A 15,081-nucleotide genomic window follows, 5' to 3' on the forward strand; every position below is an offset into this window, starting at 1 on the left:
ACCTGAAAGTGTATTACTCTCCTTTGTCTTTCCTTAGGCTTTTAGAAAAACAGTGGCACCACACCACATCCAGGACCTGGAACAGGTGGAATGGCAGCCCCTCAAAATATATGTCCATGTCTTAATGCCGAGCCACTGTGAATGTGGCCTTATTTGGAGAAGGGTTTTTTGCAGATTAATTAAATTAAGGACCCTGAGATGAGATCATCCTGTATTACCAAGGTGGGCCCCAAATCCAATGACAGATGTCCTTATAAGAGACACAGGAGGAGAAGACACAGACACAGCAGGAGAAGACACAGACACAGAAGAGAAGGCCCTGTGAATACAGAGGCAGAAATTGGAGTAAGCAGCCACCATTCAAGGCATTTGGTCAGCCACAGAAGCTGGAAAAGGAAAGGAGTGGAATCTCTCCTAGAGCCTGTGGAGGGAGCACAGCCTTGCCAACACCTGACTTCAGATTTCTGTTTTCCAGAACTCTGAGAGAATAAATTGCTGTTGTTTAAGCCACTCAGTTGACAGGAATTTGCTATGGCAGCCCTAGGAAACTCACATAACACCACAGCCGGCTTTCAGTCTCTCACCTGAAAAAGAGAGGTCCAAACAGAAACAGCGTGGCAGGGAATGCTAGAGATGCCCTCATAACACTGGTGACAAACTAGACGAGATCTTTCAAACCCTCACTCTGAAAGACAATAACTAGAATAGCTAGGCCTTACCAATTTCCAACTAGGATTCATGACTGATGGAATCAGGTTTTACAGTTCCTGATTTTTCCAAGTTTTGAGGAGTTCTTTTTTTTTTTCTGTCGCCCAGGCTGGAGTGCTGTGGCGCGATCTCGGCTCACTGCAAGCTCCGCCTCCCGGGTTCCCGCCATTCTCCTGCCTCAGCCCCCGGGGTAGCTGGGACTACAGGTGCCGGGCTAATTTTTTTGTATTTTTTTTAGTGGAGACGGGGTTTCACTGTGTTAGCCAGGATGGTCTCGATCTCCTGACCTCGTGATCCGCCCGCCTCGACCTCCCAAAGTGTTGGGATTACAGGCGTGAGCCACCGCGCCCTGCCTTGAGTAGTTCTTAATGCTGTCCTAAGCAGCCCAGCCTCCTCGCTGGCCAGTGTCTTTTCTGCTTCCTCATGAAGACTCATAAAGCCTGTCACAGCAGGCTTTGGTCTGCCATAAAACCAGGGCATGGTTTTACCTTTAATCTTATCATTGACCAGCATTATCTCTTAGTATTAGAAGAGATTAATGAAGTCAAGAGAAGGAAAATGACTGGCTTAGTTCACATCATGCATGTGTGTTTCTGAATCAGCAGTCCCTATGTCATCAGGCGTCCAATCTTTGGTGACTGGAAGTAAGGGAGCAGTATCACATGGTGTCAAACACAGTGCTTAAGCTGCCAGGGATAGGTATTCAGATGCTGTCCCACTCAGTACAATGGTAAAGAATGTAGACTCCACCTGAGCTAGAAAAGTAGCTCTGCCACTTATCACATGTTTTATGAACTTCGGCAAATTAATCTCTCTGTGTCTCAGTACTTATTCCTAAGTAATAATCCAAGGCTACCTCACAAATTGGCATTAGGATAAAATGAGTACATCTCTGGAATGAATGCAGTGCTCAATATATTTTAGCTATTATTATCAAGTCTGATAAACACATATGTTTTCTCATTCTACAGTTCCAAAGTAGCCCTAGGCCAATATAATTCAAATATACTTTTCTAATTATAAGCTCACATGCCTGTTCCAAAAGAAAAAAGGCTCCTAGGCCGGGTGTGGTCACTCATGCCTGTAATACCAGCACTTTGGGAGGCTGAAGGGCAGATCACTTGAGGTTAGGAGTTTGAGACCAGCCTGGGCAACATGGCAAAACTTAGTCTCTAGTAAAAATACGAAAATTAACCAGGCATGGTGGCACATGCCTGCAGTCCCAGCTGCTTGAGAAGCTGAGGCAGGAGAATCACTTGAACCTGGGAGGCAGAGGTTGCTGTGAGCCGAGATTATGCCACTGCGCTCCAGCCTGGGCGACAGAGTGAAACTGTGTCTCAAAAAAAAAAAAAAAAAAGAAAGAAAGAAAAAAGTCTCCTAAAATCATAGCCAGCTACTGTATCATGGGGCAATATTAAAGTATGCTTTTCAGTCTCAGAGTACATAACCTCTTGACAACATTACATCTCAAGTTCTGCTCCAATTCTTTCTTGCCATATAACCTATGGACTAAATGGTACTTATATCAACATTGCTGATATATTATTTATTTATTATTTAAATATGTATTGAAGTATATTAATTAAAGAGTAAAGCAGTCGGGCGTGGTGGCTGACACCTGTAATCCCAGCACTTTGGGAGGCTGAGGCAGGTGGATCACCTGAGGTCAGGAGTTCGAGACCAGCCTGACCAACATGGTGAAACCCAGTCTCTACTAAAAATACAAAAATTAGCTGGGCGTGGTGGTGGACGCCTGTAATCCCAACTACTCGGGAGGCTGAGGTAGAAGAATCGCTTGAACCCGGGAGGTGGAGGTTGCAGTGAGCTGAGATTGTGCCATTGCATTCCAGACTGGGAGACAGACTGAGACTCCATCTCAAAAAAAAAAAAAAAGAGTAAAGTATATCAAGTACCTATTAAATGAATGAGGAAATTTAAAAAATAAATTACTAGGCCGGGCACAGTGGCTCATGCCTGTAATCCCAGAACTTTGGGAGGCCGAGGCAGGTGGATCTCGAGGTCAGGAAATCGAGCCCATCCTGGCTAACACGGTGAAACCCTGTCTCTACTAAAAATACAAAAAATTAGCTGGGCATGGTGGCGGGCGCCTGTAGTCCCAGCTATTCCAGAGGCTGAGGCAGGAGAATCACTTGAACCTGGGAGGCTGAGGTTGTGGTGAGCCGAGATTGCGGCATTGCCCTCCAGCCTGAGCAACGAGAGCGAAACTCCATCTCAAAAAATAATAATAATAAAATAAATATAAATAAATTTCTAAGAATTAAAGTATTGTAGGGATGAGCTCAGCTCACTATGAGTCTTGCCCCTAGAAAACTAGATCCTGTTTTCTCCTGCCTTAAGTGAATTTATGTTAGCAAAGCACTGGGCACAGAGTGAATAGTACAGACAGAGTAAATCCACCAACATGGGGTCTTTCTTATACTTTATCACCCTAGTAATTATATCATTCCAATTGAAGACCAATGTTGTACTTTTACTTCTAACTTTGATTTAATTATTGGAATCATATACATGGTTTTCAATTTTTCACACATTTTAAAAAATATATCTCCAAACTAATGTGGCATTAGGAATGTAGTTCATTGGCTTGTTTCTCGAGGACATGAGTGAGATTCTCCTTCTTTTATGACACCACTCTAAATCTCTGTTAATTGTGCCATTTTGTACTTTTCTCCCACTGGTTATACTCTTGTTCCCTCTGACTTTCTTAATATCTCTTATGACCAGTTCCATGCTCTCCCCTCCCTTTAATACCATCCAAAGAAATGTTAATTTAGGCCCTCATCATTTCTTGTCTAGATTGCCGGAATCGCTTTCTAACTGTTTTCCCAGCATCTAGCCTTGCCCTCTTACAGGACAGTCTTCTCTGGCTGTCAAAGTTACTTTTCTAAAATGCAAATTGTATTATATTGTCCCTTTGCTCATAACCCTATTGCCTTAAGGATGAAACCCAAACTCCTTAAGCCTTTCAAATTCTAGCTCAAGAGGCGCCTGTGATCTCCTTGCTTGCCATTAGATTGTCCCTGTGACACCTGTTAGTGCCTCTTTTCTGCTCCACTGCCTGGTGGTCCTCATGGGCAAAGTGCCTTGCTGTTGTTACTCATGTCACCTCATCACGCCCTCAGTCATCAATGAGAGTCTGTTTGATGACACTTGTAATTGCAGTTTCTAGTCTTTCTGAGACAGAAAAAGCCTTCTCCCCATTTTTACAATTCTTTCATTTAATCCCCAAGGGAGCAGCCCATTCTTAGTTACAACCCCAGGAGGGACAAGTTCCACCCAGCCCATTGGGAGACCATTTGAGTAGATCATTGTGTGCCACTTCAAAACCTTTCCAGCCAGGCGTGGTGGCTCATGCCTATAATCCCAGCACTTTGGGAGGCCAAAGCCGGTGGATCACCTGAGGTCAGGAGTTCGAGACCAATCTGGCCAACATGGCAAAGTCCTGTTTCTACTAAAAATACAAAAAATTAGCCGGGTGTGGTGGTGGGCACCTGTAATCACAGCTACTTGGGAGGCTGAGGCAGGAGAATCGCTTGAACCTAGGAGGCAGAGGTTGCAGTGAGCTGAGATCATGCCACTGTAATCCCAGCTACTTGGGAGGCTGAGGCAGGAGAATTGCTTGAACCTGGGAGGCGGAGGTTGCAGTGAGCTGAGATCTCACCACTGCACTCCAGCCTGGGTGACAGAGTGGGACTCCGTATGAAACAAACAAACAAACAAACAAACCCTCTTTCTTTGGGCTAGATATTCCTAGGTGTTCCAGGAGGAACCTAACTAAGCCTGAGTATCCTATAGCTTGTTTCCCTCATGCTAGGTGACACCCACCAAGGGATAGGGATGCTAGTTCTCCCAGGGCCGGATCTCTGTGCATGTGGGCCAGTTGACAATTCTGAATGTTTTCATCACATTTCTTCCTGATGGCCCAAGAAGTGAATACATCTTTGTGGGTATAGAGATTATGTGTCATAATAGTGAAACATTTTTATCATTATTTTAAAAAATTGCAATCTTGGCCAGGTGCAGTGGCTCACGCCTGTAATCCCAGCACTTTGGGAGGCCAAGGTGGGCGGATCACGAGATCAAGAGATCGGGACCATCCTGGCTAACATGGTGAAACCCCGTCTCTACTAAAAATACAAAAAATTAGCTAGGTGTGGTGGCACATGCCTGTAGTCTCAGCTACTCAGGAGGCTGAGGCAGGAGAATAACTTGAACCCAGGAGGCAGAGGTTGCAGTGAGCCAACATCACGCCACTGCACTCCAGTCTGGGTGACAGAGCAAGACTCTGTCTCAAAAAAAAAAAATTGCAATCTTTACACACTATTAAAACAAAAAGGAGCTGTGAACTATGATTTCTTTATACGTTATTAATAATTCTATCATATTTCCAACAGTAATCTCTTCTCCTCTCTGGAAAGCTGGGAGTGGCTGGCATGAGAATGTGGGTCTCCTCTTTATTCTCAACACCTTTAACCTGACCCCATGAAACCTCATGGAATCTGCAAGGTGTGGTGGCTCATGCCTGGGATGACAGGCATGAGCCACCACTTGGGAGGCTGAGGTAGGTGGAGTGCTTGAGCCTAGGAGTTGGAGACCAGCCTGGGCAACATGGTGAAATCCCATCTCTACAAAAAAGACGAAAATAAGCCTGGTGTGGTGGCACACGCTTGTAGTCCTTGCTACTCGGGAGGCTGAGGCAGGAGAATCACTTGAACCCAGGAGGTGGAGGTTGCAGTGAGCCAAGATTGTACCAGTGCACTCTAGCCTGGGTGACAGAGCTAAAACCTGTCTCGAGAAAAAAAAAAAAAAAAGGCCAGGCATGGTGGCTCACACCTGTAATCCTAGCACTTTGGGACGCTGAGGCGGGTGGATCGCCTGAGGTCAGGAGTTCAAGACAAGCCTGGCCAACATGATGAAACCCCGTCTCTACTAAAAATACAAAAAATTAGCTGGGCGTGGTGGCAGGTGCCTGTAATCCCAGCTACTTGGAAGGCTGAGGCAGGAGAATCACTTGAACCTGGGAGGCAGAGGTTGCAGTGAGCCGAGATTGCACCACTGTACTCCAGCCTGGGCAACAAGAGCAAAACTCCGTCTCAGAAAAAAAAAGAAAAAAAAAGAAACCTCATGGAATCAAGATTTCTGGTAGGCTTTTATTTAAAAAAAAAATGTGATAAAACATACAAAACAGAACAGACTGGGCATGGTGGCTCACGCCTGTAATCCCAGCACTTTTGGAGGCTGAGGTGGGTGGATCACTTGAGGTTAGGAGTTTGAGACAAGCCTGGCCAACACAGTGAAACCCGTCTCTACTGAAAAAGCAAAAATTAGCAGGGTGTGGTTATGCGAGCCTGTAATCCCAGCTACTCGGGAGGTTGAGGCAGGAGAATTGCTTGAACCCAGGAGGCGGAGGTTGCAGTGAGCAGAGATCCCACCACTGCATTCCAGCCTGGGCAACAGAGTGAGACTCCATCTCAAAAAAAACCCAAAAAACAAAAAAAACCTCACAGAACATATAACTTACCATTTTAACCATTCTTATTAAACACTTCTTTTTACTTTTCAATTTTTTAATTTTTATGGGTACATAGTAGATGTTAACCATTCTGAAGTATACAATTCAGACCAGGCATGGTGGCTTACGCCTGCAATCCCAGCACTTTGGGAGGCCGAGGTGGGTGGATCAGGTAAGGAGTTCGAGACTAGCCTGACCAACATGGTGGAACCCTGTCTCTATTAAAAATACAAAAATTAGTCAGGTGTGGTGGTGCGCACCTGTAATCCCAGCTACTTGGGAGGCTGAAGTGGGAGAATTGCTTGAACCTGGGAGGTGGAGGTTGCAGTGAGCTGAGATTGCACCACTGCACTCCAGCCTGGGCGAGAGAGCAAGACTCCGTCTTGAGAAAAAAAAATTAAATTAAATTAAAGTGTACAATTCAGTGACATTAAGTATATTCAGTACTGTGCAATCATACCTCCATCTATTTCCAGAACTTTTTCAACATCTCAAACAGAAACTTTGTATCCATTAAGCAATAATTTCCCATTCACTTTCCACCCAGTCCCAGGTAACAGGTATTCTACTTTCTGTTTCTATGATTTTTTTTTTTTTTTTTTTGAGACAGTCTTGCTCTGTCACCCGGGCTGGAGTGCAGTGGTGTGATCTCAGCTCACTACAATCTCCACTTCCTGGGTTCAAGCAGTTCTCATGCCTCAGCCTCTGGAGTAGCTGGAACTATAGGCATGCACCACTATGCCCAGCTAATTTTTTCATATTTTTAGTAGAGACAGAGTTTCACCATGTTGGCCAGGCTGGTCTCAAACTCCTGATGTTAGATACAGCTAGGTTCCTCTTCAAACAGTTTGCCAAGTTCCCCCATTCTTTATTCTCTAAATTCCAAGTACCCCCCAACCCCTGGCTTTTGCTGGGCATTAACCTGTCTAAATATGCCTAGATATGATAAGCCCCAGTCCACATTCCTTTCCTTACATGGGAACAGGTTAGCTTTTTAGTCCCCCAGAAGTGACCGCTTCCTCCTCTCCCTCTCTCCATCACGCGCCTACCTTATCTAAGAAAGTTTGAATATTTTGCCATTCAGGACTAGTTTAGACTGTGTGGTCCAACCCCAGCCAATGGGGGAGACACAGAGGTAGAATCTGTGATAGGAATAAAAATCCCTACTCTACTTTGTTCTGTGTGCTCTTGTGATCGTGACTGACGCAGGCAGCACCCTTCTGCCAAAGTAAATTTGCCTTGCTGAGAAATCCTTTGTCTCAGTGCTGGTTCTTCTTCGCGGCACCTGACCTCAAGTAATCCACCCACCTCAGCCTCCCAAAGTGCCAGGATTACAGGCATGAGCCACCACTGTGCCTGGCCTGTTTCTATGAATTTGCCTATTCCAAGTACCTCATATGAGTGAAATAAGGCAATATTTATCCTTTTGTGCTTGGCTTATTTCACTCAGCATAATATTTTTAAGTTTTATCCATGTTCAAAGGATCAAAATTGTATTCTTTTTTTTTTTTAGACAGGGTCTTGCTCTGTCTCCAAGGTTGGACTTGGAGTGTAGTAGTGCTATCTCAGCTCATTGCAACCTCTGCCTTCTGGGTTTAAGTGGTTCTCTTGCCTCAGCCCCCTGAGTAGCTGGGATTACAGATGCCTGCCACCACACCCAGCTAATTTTTTGTATTTTTAGTAGAGATGGGATTTCACCATGTTGGCCAGGCTGGTCTCGAACTCTTGACCTCAGGTGATCCACCCACCTCAGCCTCCCAAAGTGTTGGGATTACAGGCATGAGCCACTGGGCCTGGCCCTATGTTTAACTTTTGAGGCCTGCTGGGGGACTAGTTTTGAATTCTAGGTAGATAGGACAATGTGCAGATTAGCCTCTTCCCTGGGACTCCCACCAATATCTTGCACTGGTTTACTTCAGAAATTAAACCACCTACAAATGAGCCCTAAGTCTCCTTTTAGTTAATAAAGTTCTTCTCTCTGCAGCAATTCTCTTTCCAAAGAGTTGCTTGAAAGGAACAGATCTGAAGAAGACACAGATGATTTATATAATTCACAACTAGGACAATTTAGACTAAGTTGCCTATGCGATGAACAGAGACATTTAACACCTTTTATGGGTGTTTCCAGAGAAAAAAATGATCAAATTAAAAACAATAAAAAATTCTTACATAAAAACAGACAAAAACTTTGCCAAATGGAAAAAAGAAATTATGGAAAGGTGAACAAGTGACAGGGAAATTGTGGATGGTAAGAAGTAAGCCGAGTTAGGTTTTGGCTGTAATTCAGCTTCCATAGTGTTGGAACTGACTGATTCGTAATCAAAGCTTGACTTTCCCTTGTGCAAAGTGTTTAATGATGTTTTAACACTAGCAGTTAATATATTTCACAATAGACAATGTTCATCCACGGAAAAACAAATATTTCTTCTTGCCAAAAAATGGTCAGATTTGCATTCATTTTTCCATATTCCTTTTTCTAATCAGGTGTCAGATGTCAGCAAACTGATCTACTTAAAACAGTGTTGACATACAATGAAAAACAAACATACCAATATGGCTTGCAGAGCCAGCATTTGTGAACCAAACAGCCAGGGTGATAATGGGCTGGGCCCTCCAACAGAGCAGCTTTTGACAATTGAAGCCTAACTTTAGGCCTTTTAACTATATTGCCTTTATGCATCCTGAAAGCAGGCACTGGAGAGGTAAATCTGTAATTAGGGGTTATTTAAAACAGAGATTTGTGACTTGACAGACTGCAAACTGTCTATATCCACAAACACAGTGAAATTGCTCCAGCCCTTTGTCTCCAGGGGTATCTGGTCTATTGAAGGTCTCTGGTTTACAGGGGCGCTTGGGTTCCTGTTATATCGCCTGAGAGATGGGTGCATGGGACTGAGAGCAGCACATGAAACATTAGCATTGTTTCGAAATCTCATCTAAAAATGATACATGCTATTAGCGGTTGCATTCTTTGTCCGAAAACCAATCATTCTGAGTTGAAGTTTGACTTTAACTTACCTCATTATGTAAGTGCTCTGAACCTCACAGTCAAGTTTCAAACTTAATAATAGGAAACGGAATTCTTTGTGCAAGGTAAATAAAAGGTATAGAGAAACACAGAATTCTTAAGGTTTGTAGTAGCCCAGGGAATTCAAAGCTCTTTAACAAGAGATTGATATTTTAGAATATTTTGAAGATTTAAAATTCCAGGGCTGGGGATGGTGGCTCATGCTTGTAATCCCAGCACTTTGAGGGGCCAGGGCAGGCGGATTGCTTGAGCCCAGGAGTTCGAGACCAGTCTGAGCAACATGACGAAACCCCTATCTCTACAAAAAATAGAAAAATTAGCCAGATGTGGTGGCCTACATCTGTGGTCCCAGCTACTTGGGAGGCTGATGTAGGTGGATTGCTGGAGCCCAGGAAGTTGGGGCTGCAGTGAGCCATGGCATGAGCACTGCACTCCAGCCTGAGTGTGAGTGAGACCCTGTCTCAAAAAAGAAAAAATGTAAAAATAAAATAAAATTCCACCTACAACCTCTTTAGTTGGAAAAATAGCTAATGCATGCTGGACTTAATACTTAGGTGATGGGTTGCTAGGTGCAGCAAACCACCCATGGCACAGATTTTCCTATGTAACAAACCTGCACATCACATCCTGCACATTTACCCTGGAACTTAAAAAATAATTAAATTAAATTATACAAATAATACTTATAAATATAATAAGTATTTACTGAGTACCTGTTGTATTAACAGCCCTCATATCAAGTACTGTCTGTATAAGTATGTACTTATAAAATGTCATTTCCTTTTACCTTTTGCTGTGGCCTGTGCCATCATCTTTCCCTGGACACTGATTTTCCATGCTTATTCATTTTGTGTCTTTCATTTAAAATGAAAATATTTACCAGTGTGTGATTAATACAGTGACTTAAAACCTTTATGAGGCACCTAAGATTGCAAGACAAACTTGCATTCCTATTTATAGGACCCTGTAAAGGAACTGTATATTTAACACAATAAATATATTGATATTGACTGGGAGAACAAACTCTCCAAAACTTAAACATTTTAAAATTATTAAATGTTTCAGATAAAAAAAAAAAGCAAAAAAAAAAAAGCACAGAAAGTAAACATGTAAAAGACACCCATGTACTAATCACTGGCGTTTGTCACATTTAACAATTTGCCATATTTGCTTCTCATGGTGTTTATTTTTCAAGAAAGCACTGTTAAAGCACTGACCTTAGACAAATTAAATTTAGCAGTTTAATGGAGCAAAGAATGATTTGCAAATCGGGGATCCCCTGAACCAGAGTAGGTTCAGAGAGGCTCCAGAGCAGCTGCATGGTGGAAAAAGATTTATGGACAGAAAAAGAAAAGTGAGGTACAGAAAACAGAAGTGAATTACACAAACAGCTGGATTGGTTACAGCTCAGGGTTTGCCTTATTTGAACACGGCTTGAACAGTTGGTCACCCTTGACTGGCCAAAACATGGTGGTTGGTACAAGAGTAAGTTAGTCTGTTTATACACCCAGTTGGGTTACAGTTCATTATGTATGGAGAAGCCTTTAGGCTGAACTTAAAATATGTAAGGAGGCAGCTTTAGGCTAAACTTAATTAAGCAGCATTAATGATAGCTGGGTGCAGTGGTGTACACCCATAGTCCCAGCTATGTGGGAGGCTGAAGTGGGAGGATCACTTGAGGCCAGGAGTTGGAGGCTGTAATGTGCTATGATCACACCACTGCACTCCAGCCTAGGCAACATAGCAAGACCCAGCCTTTTTTTTAAAAAAAAAAAAAGAAAAGAAGAAAGCATTAATAATGGAATCAAAGGCCCCACCCTTGCCTCTTTCCTCCATCTTTTCCACCTTAAGTTAACTTCTGTCCTATTCTGCTTGTCTAGGTTTTTATACTCTCACAACTTAGGTATGTTTTGTGTTTCTAAAATTTGCATAAAGGGTACACTTTACAGACACTTTTACTATTTGCTTTTTCATTGAACACTGTTAAGATTTCTCTACAATGATGCCAGTAAGCTACGCCATTCATTTGAACTACTGTTCAGATTCCATTGTACAAATACACCACTGTTCATGTATCCACTTCCCTTCTGAGGGGCATATTGACTGCAGTATTTTACTATGATACATAATGCTAATATGAATGAACCATCCATCCCTCAAGTCCAATTAGCTCTAGCTTTTATAATAATAATATATCTTAAATCTGACTTCATGTGACCCCACAACTATCCCAGTCCAAGCCATCATTTTCTTCTCCAGGAGCCCATAGTTCTCCCAGCTTTCACTCTTGGCTCTCCTTCAGTTTATGACCCACACAGTTCATGGGGTCGGATTGAGTCTTTCTTTTTCTCAGAATCCTTCAATGACTTCCCATCATATCTGGAATAAATCCAAAGTTCTTCCCATGGCCAAGAAGGTCCCACGTGATCTGGGCTCTCTCCCTCTTTGCCTGGCTTTCTGTAGTGTGCCTTGCTGCGCACTGCCTTACAGCCTTTGGGCCAGCTGTGTACTGTGCCTGAAACCAGCACTTTCCTCTTCTTCCTGTAGCCTCCTTCCTGACTTTGTTCATGTTCCTCCTCAGGTGTCACCTTCTCAGAGAAGCCTTTTCTGTTTCTCTTATTTAAATTTGTACCTCTTTCATTTTCTATCCCCTTGTCCTGTCTTTAGCTTTCACCTTGCTTTTATTTTTCTTCGCGGAAGTTAGCACACCTGAAACTATTTTTTTGTTGTTGTTTACTTCTGCTTTCCTACTAGAATGTAAACTCCTTGAATCACAAATTTCTTAATAGTATGTAGAATGATGAATCCTTTTCAGAAGGTTTTCAATGGACTCTGTTCAGATCCATCAGAGGAATCACTATCTATGGCAGCTATAAACTTATGAAATGTATTTCTTTTTTTTTTTTTTTGAGATGGAGTCTCGCTCTGTCACCCAGGCTGCAGTGCAGTGGTGCAATCTCGGCTTGCTGCGAGCTCTGTCTTCTGGGTTCACGTCATTCTCCTGCCTCAGCCTCCCGAGTAGCTGGGACTATAGGCGCCTGCCACCACACCCTGCTAATTTTTTGTATTTTTAGTGGAGACAAGGTTTCACCATATTAGCCAGGATGCCCATGTCGTCAGGCATTATTTACTTGCTCCATCTCCTGATCTCGTGATCTGCCCATCTCAGCCTCCCAAAGTGTTGGGATTACAGGCGTGAGCCACCGTGCCCAGCCATGAAATGTATTTCTTAAATAATAAGACTTTAAAGTCAAAATTACTCCCTGGTCCACGGACTGCAGAATGGATGCTGTGTTACTAGGCATGAAAACATTTCATCAATCTCCATTAGAGCTCTTGGGTGAATAGGGGCACTGTCAATGAGCAGTAATATTTTGAAAAGAATCTTTTCTTCCGAGCAGGTCTCAAGAGTGGGCTTAAAATATTCAGCAAACTACGCTGTAAACAGATGTGCTCTCAATCAGGCTTTGTTGTTCTGTTTATAGAACACAGGCAGAGTAGATGTCGCATAATTCTTAAGGAATTAAGAATTTGGAATGGTAAATGATCAATGGCTTCAATTTAGGGTTACCAGCTGCATTCATCCCTAACAAGAGAGTCAGCCTGTCCTTTGAAGCTTTAAAGCCAGACATTGACTTCTCTCTAGCTATAAAAGTCCTGGATGGCATCTTTTTCCAACAGAAAGCTGTTTTGTTTACTTTGAATATCTTTTGTTTAGTGTAGCCACCTTCATCAATTATCTTAGCTAGGTCTTCTGAATAATTTGCTACTTCACCTTGTACTTTCATATAATAGAGATGGCTTTTTCTCTTAAACCTTGTGAATCGACCTCTGCTAGCTTTCAACTTTTCTTCTGCAGTTTCCTCATCTCTCTCAGCCTTCACAGAGTTTGAAGAGAGTTAGGGCTTTACTGTAGATCAGGTTTTAGCTTAAAGGAATGTTGTGGCTGGTTTGATCTTCCCTGCAGACTACTTAAACTTTCTCCATATCAGCAATAAGGCTGTTTTGCTTTCTTATCGTTCGTGTGTTCACAGGAGTAGCACTTTTAATTTCCTTCAGGAACTTTTCCTTTGCATTCACAACTTGGCTGTTTGGCACAAGAGGTCTAGCTTTCTTCTTATCTCGGCTTTCAACATGCCTTCCTCACTAAGTGTAATCATTTCTAGCTTTTGATTTAAAGTGAGAGATATGTGACTCTTCTTTTCATTTCAATACTTAGAGACCATTGTAGAGTTATTAACTGGCCTAATTTCAATATTGTTCTATCTCAGTGAATAGGGGTGTATGAGGATAGAGAGACAGGATGGTTGGTCAGTGGAGCAATCAGAACACATACAACATTTATTGATGAAGTCTGCCATCTTATATGGGTACAATTTGTGACTCCCCAAAATTATTACAACAGTAATAGCAAAGATCACTGATTGCAGATCACCATTATGGATATAAAAATAATGAAAAAGGTGAAATATTGCAAAAATACCAAAATGTTACACAGAGACACTAAATGAGCTTGCGCTTTTGGAAAAATGGCACTGATAGGCTTGCTATGCTTAGGGTTGCCACAAACCTTTAATTTTAAGCACAGTGCAATAAAATGAGGTACGCCTCTATTCCCAAATTGCTCTGCAAAGTTAACAATTTACACTACTAACGTCATTGTGGGAGTTTCTCATATTCTTAACAATAGCTGGTCTTATCAGGCACTTTAAATTTTGCCAGTCTGAGTGAAACTGTATCTCCTGTGTCAGAGGCATTTGAACTACAGCAACTCCATCTTGAACAGGAGCTGGGCAAAATAAGCCTTGAGACCTGCTGGGCTGCATTCCCAGGAGGTTAAGGCATTCTATGTTACAGGAAGAGGTAGGAAGTCAGCACACGACACAGGTCATAAAGACCTTGCTGATAAAACAGGCTGCAGTAAAGAAGCCAGCCAAAACCAAGATGGTGAGGAGAGTGACCTCTGGTTATCTTCACTGCTACACTCCCACCAGTGCCATGACAGTTTACAAATACCATGGCAACATCACGAAGCTACCCTATATGGCCTAAAAAGGGGAGGCATGAATAATCCACCCCTTGTTTAGCATACAATCAAGAAATAACCATAAAAATGGGCAACCAGCAGCCCTTGGGCTGCTCTGTCTATGATGTAGCCATTCTTTTATTCCTTTACTTTCTTAATAAACTTGCTTTTTCACTGTACGGACTTGCCCTGAATTCTTTTTTGCGCAAGATCCAAGAACCCTCTCTTGGGGTCTAGATCGGGACCCCTTTCCAGTGACACTTGTTTTAATTTGCATTTTCCTGATTACTAAAAAGATGAATAGACCAGAGATCTTATCCTTAAAAAACACATACACCAAATTATTTTCTTGTGCTCCCAGGAAGACTAAAAATTTCCCTATCAGAACCTTTCACAGGCAAGGTGACTTAATCTTCCCCTGCTTCATGGATCTAGTAATTCCAAATTTTCATATATTTAGCTTTAGTGGCACAAAATTATATTCCCAAATGTTTATTCATTCAACAAATACTTACTGAGGGCCCTGTAATTCCGTAATTTCACCACCCACCGGTAGCCTCTCCTCCTGGCACTCACCTTCTAGAACTTGAGCTCTTTGTCCCCTGCACAGTGGCAGAGTGATCACTGGGTAGGTATATTTAAGAAAGGCTGCAAGACTCCTTCCAATCCATTGTCCTCGGGCATTATTTACTTGCTCACAGTTTTTGTATTCAATACACCAAGAGAGGAACACAGTATGTCTATGCACTCTCTTACTGCAAAGGAATTAATTATTCCCCAGAGAAA

Source organism: Pongo pygmaeus, chromosome 11, assembly GCF_028885625.2.
Source record: "Pongo pygmaeus isolate AG05252 chromosome 11, NHGRI_mPonPyg2-v2.0_pri, whole genome shotgun sequence".
NCBI classification, from domain to species: Eukaryota; Metazoa; Chordata; class Mammalia; order Primates; family Hominidae; genus Pongo; species Pongo pygmaeus.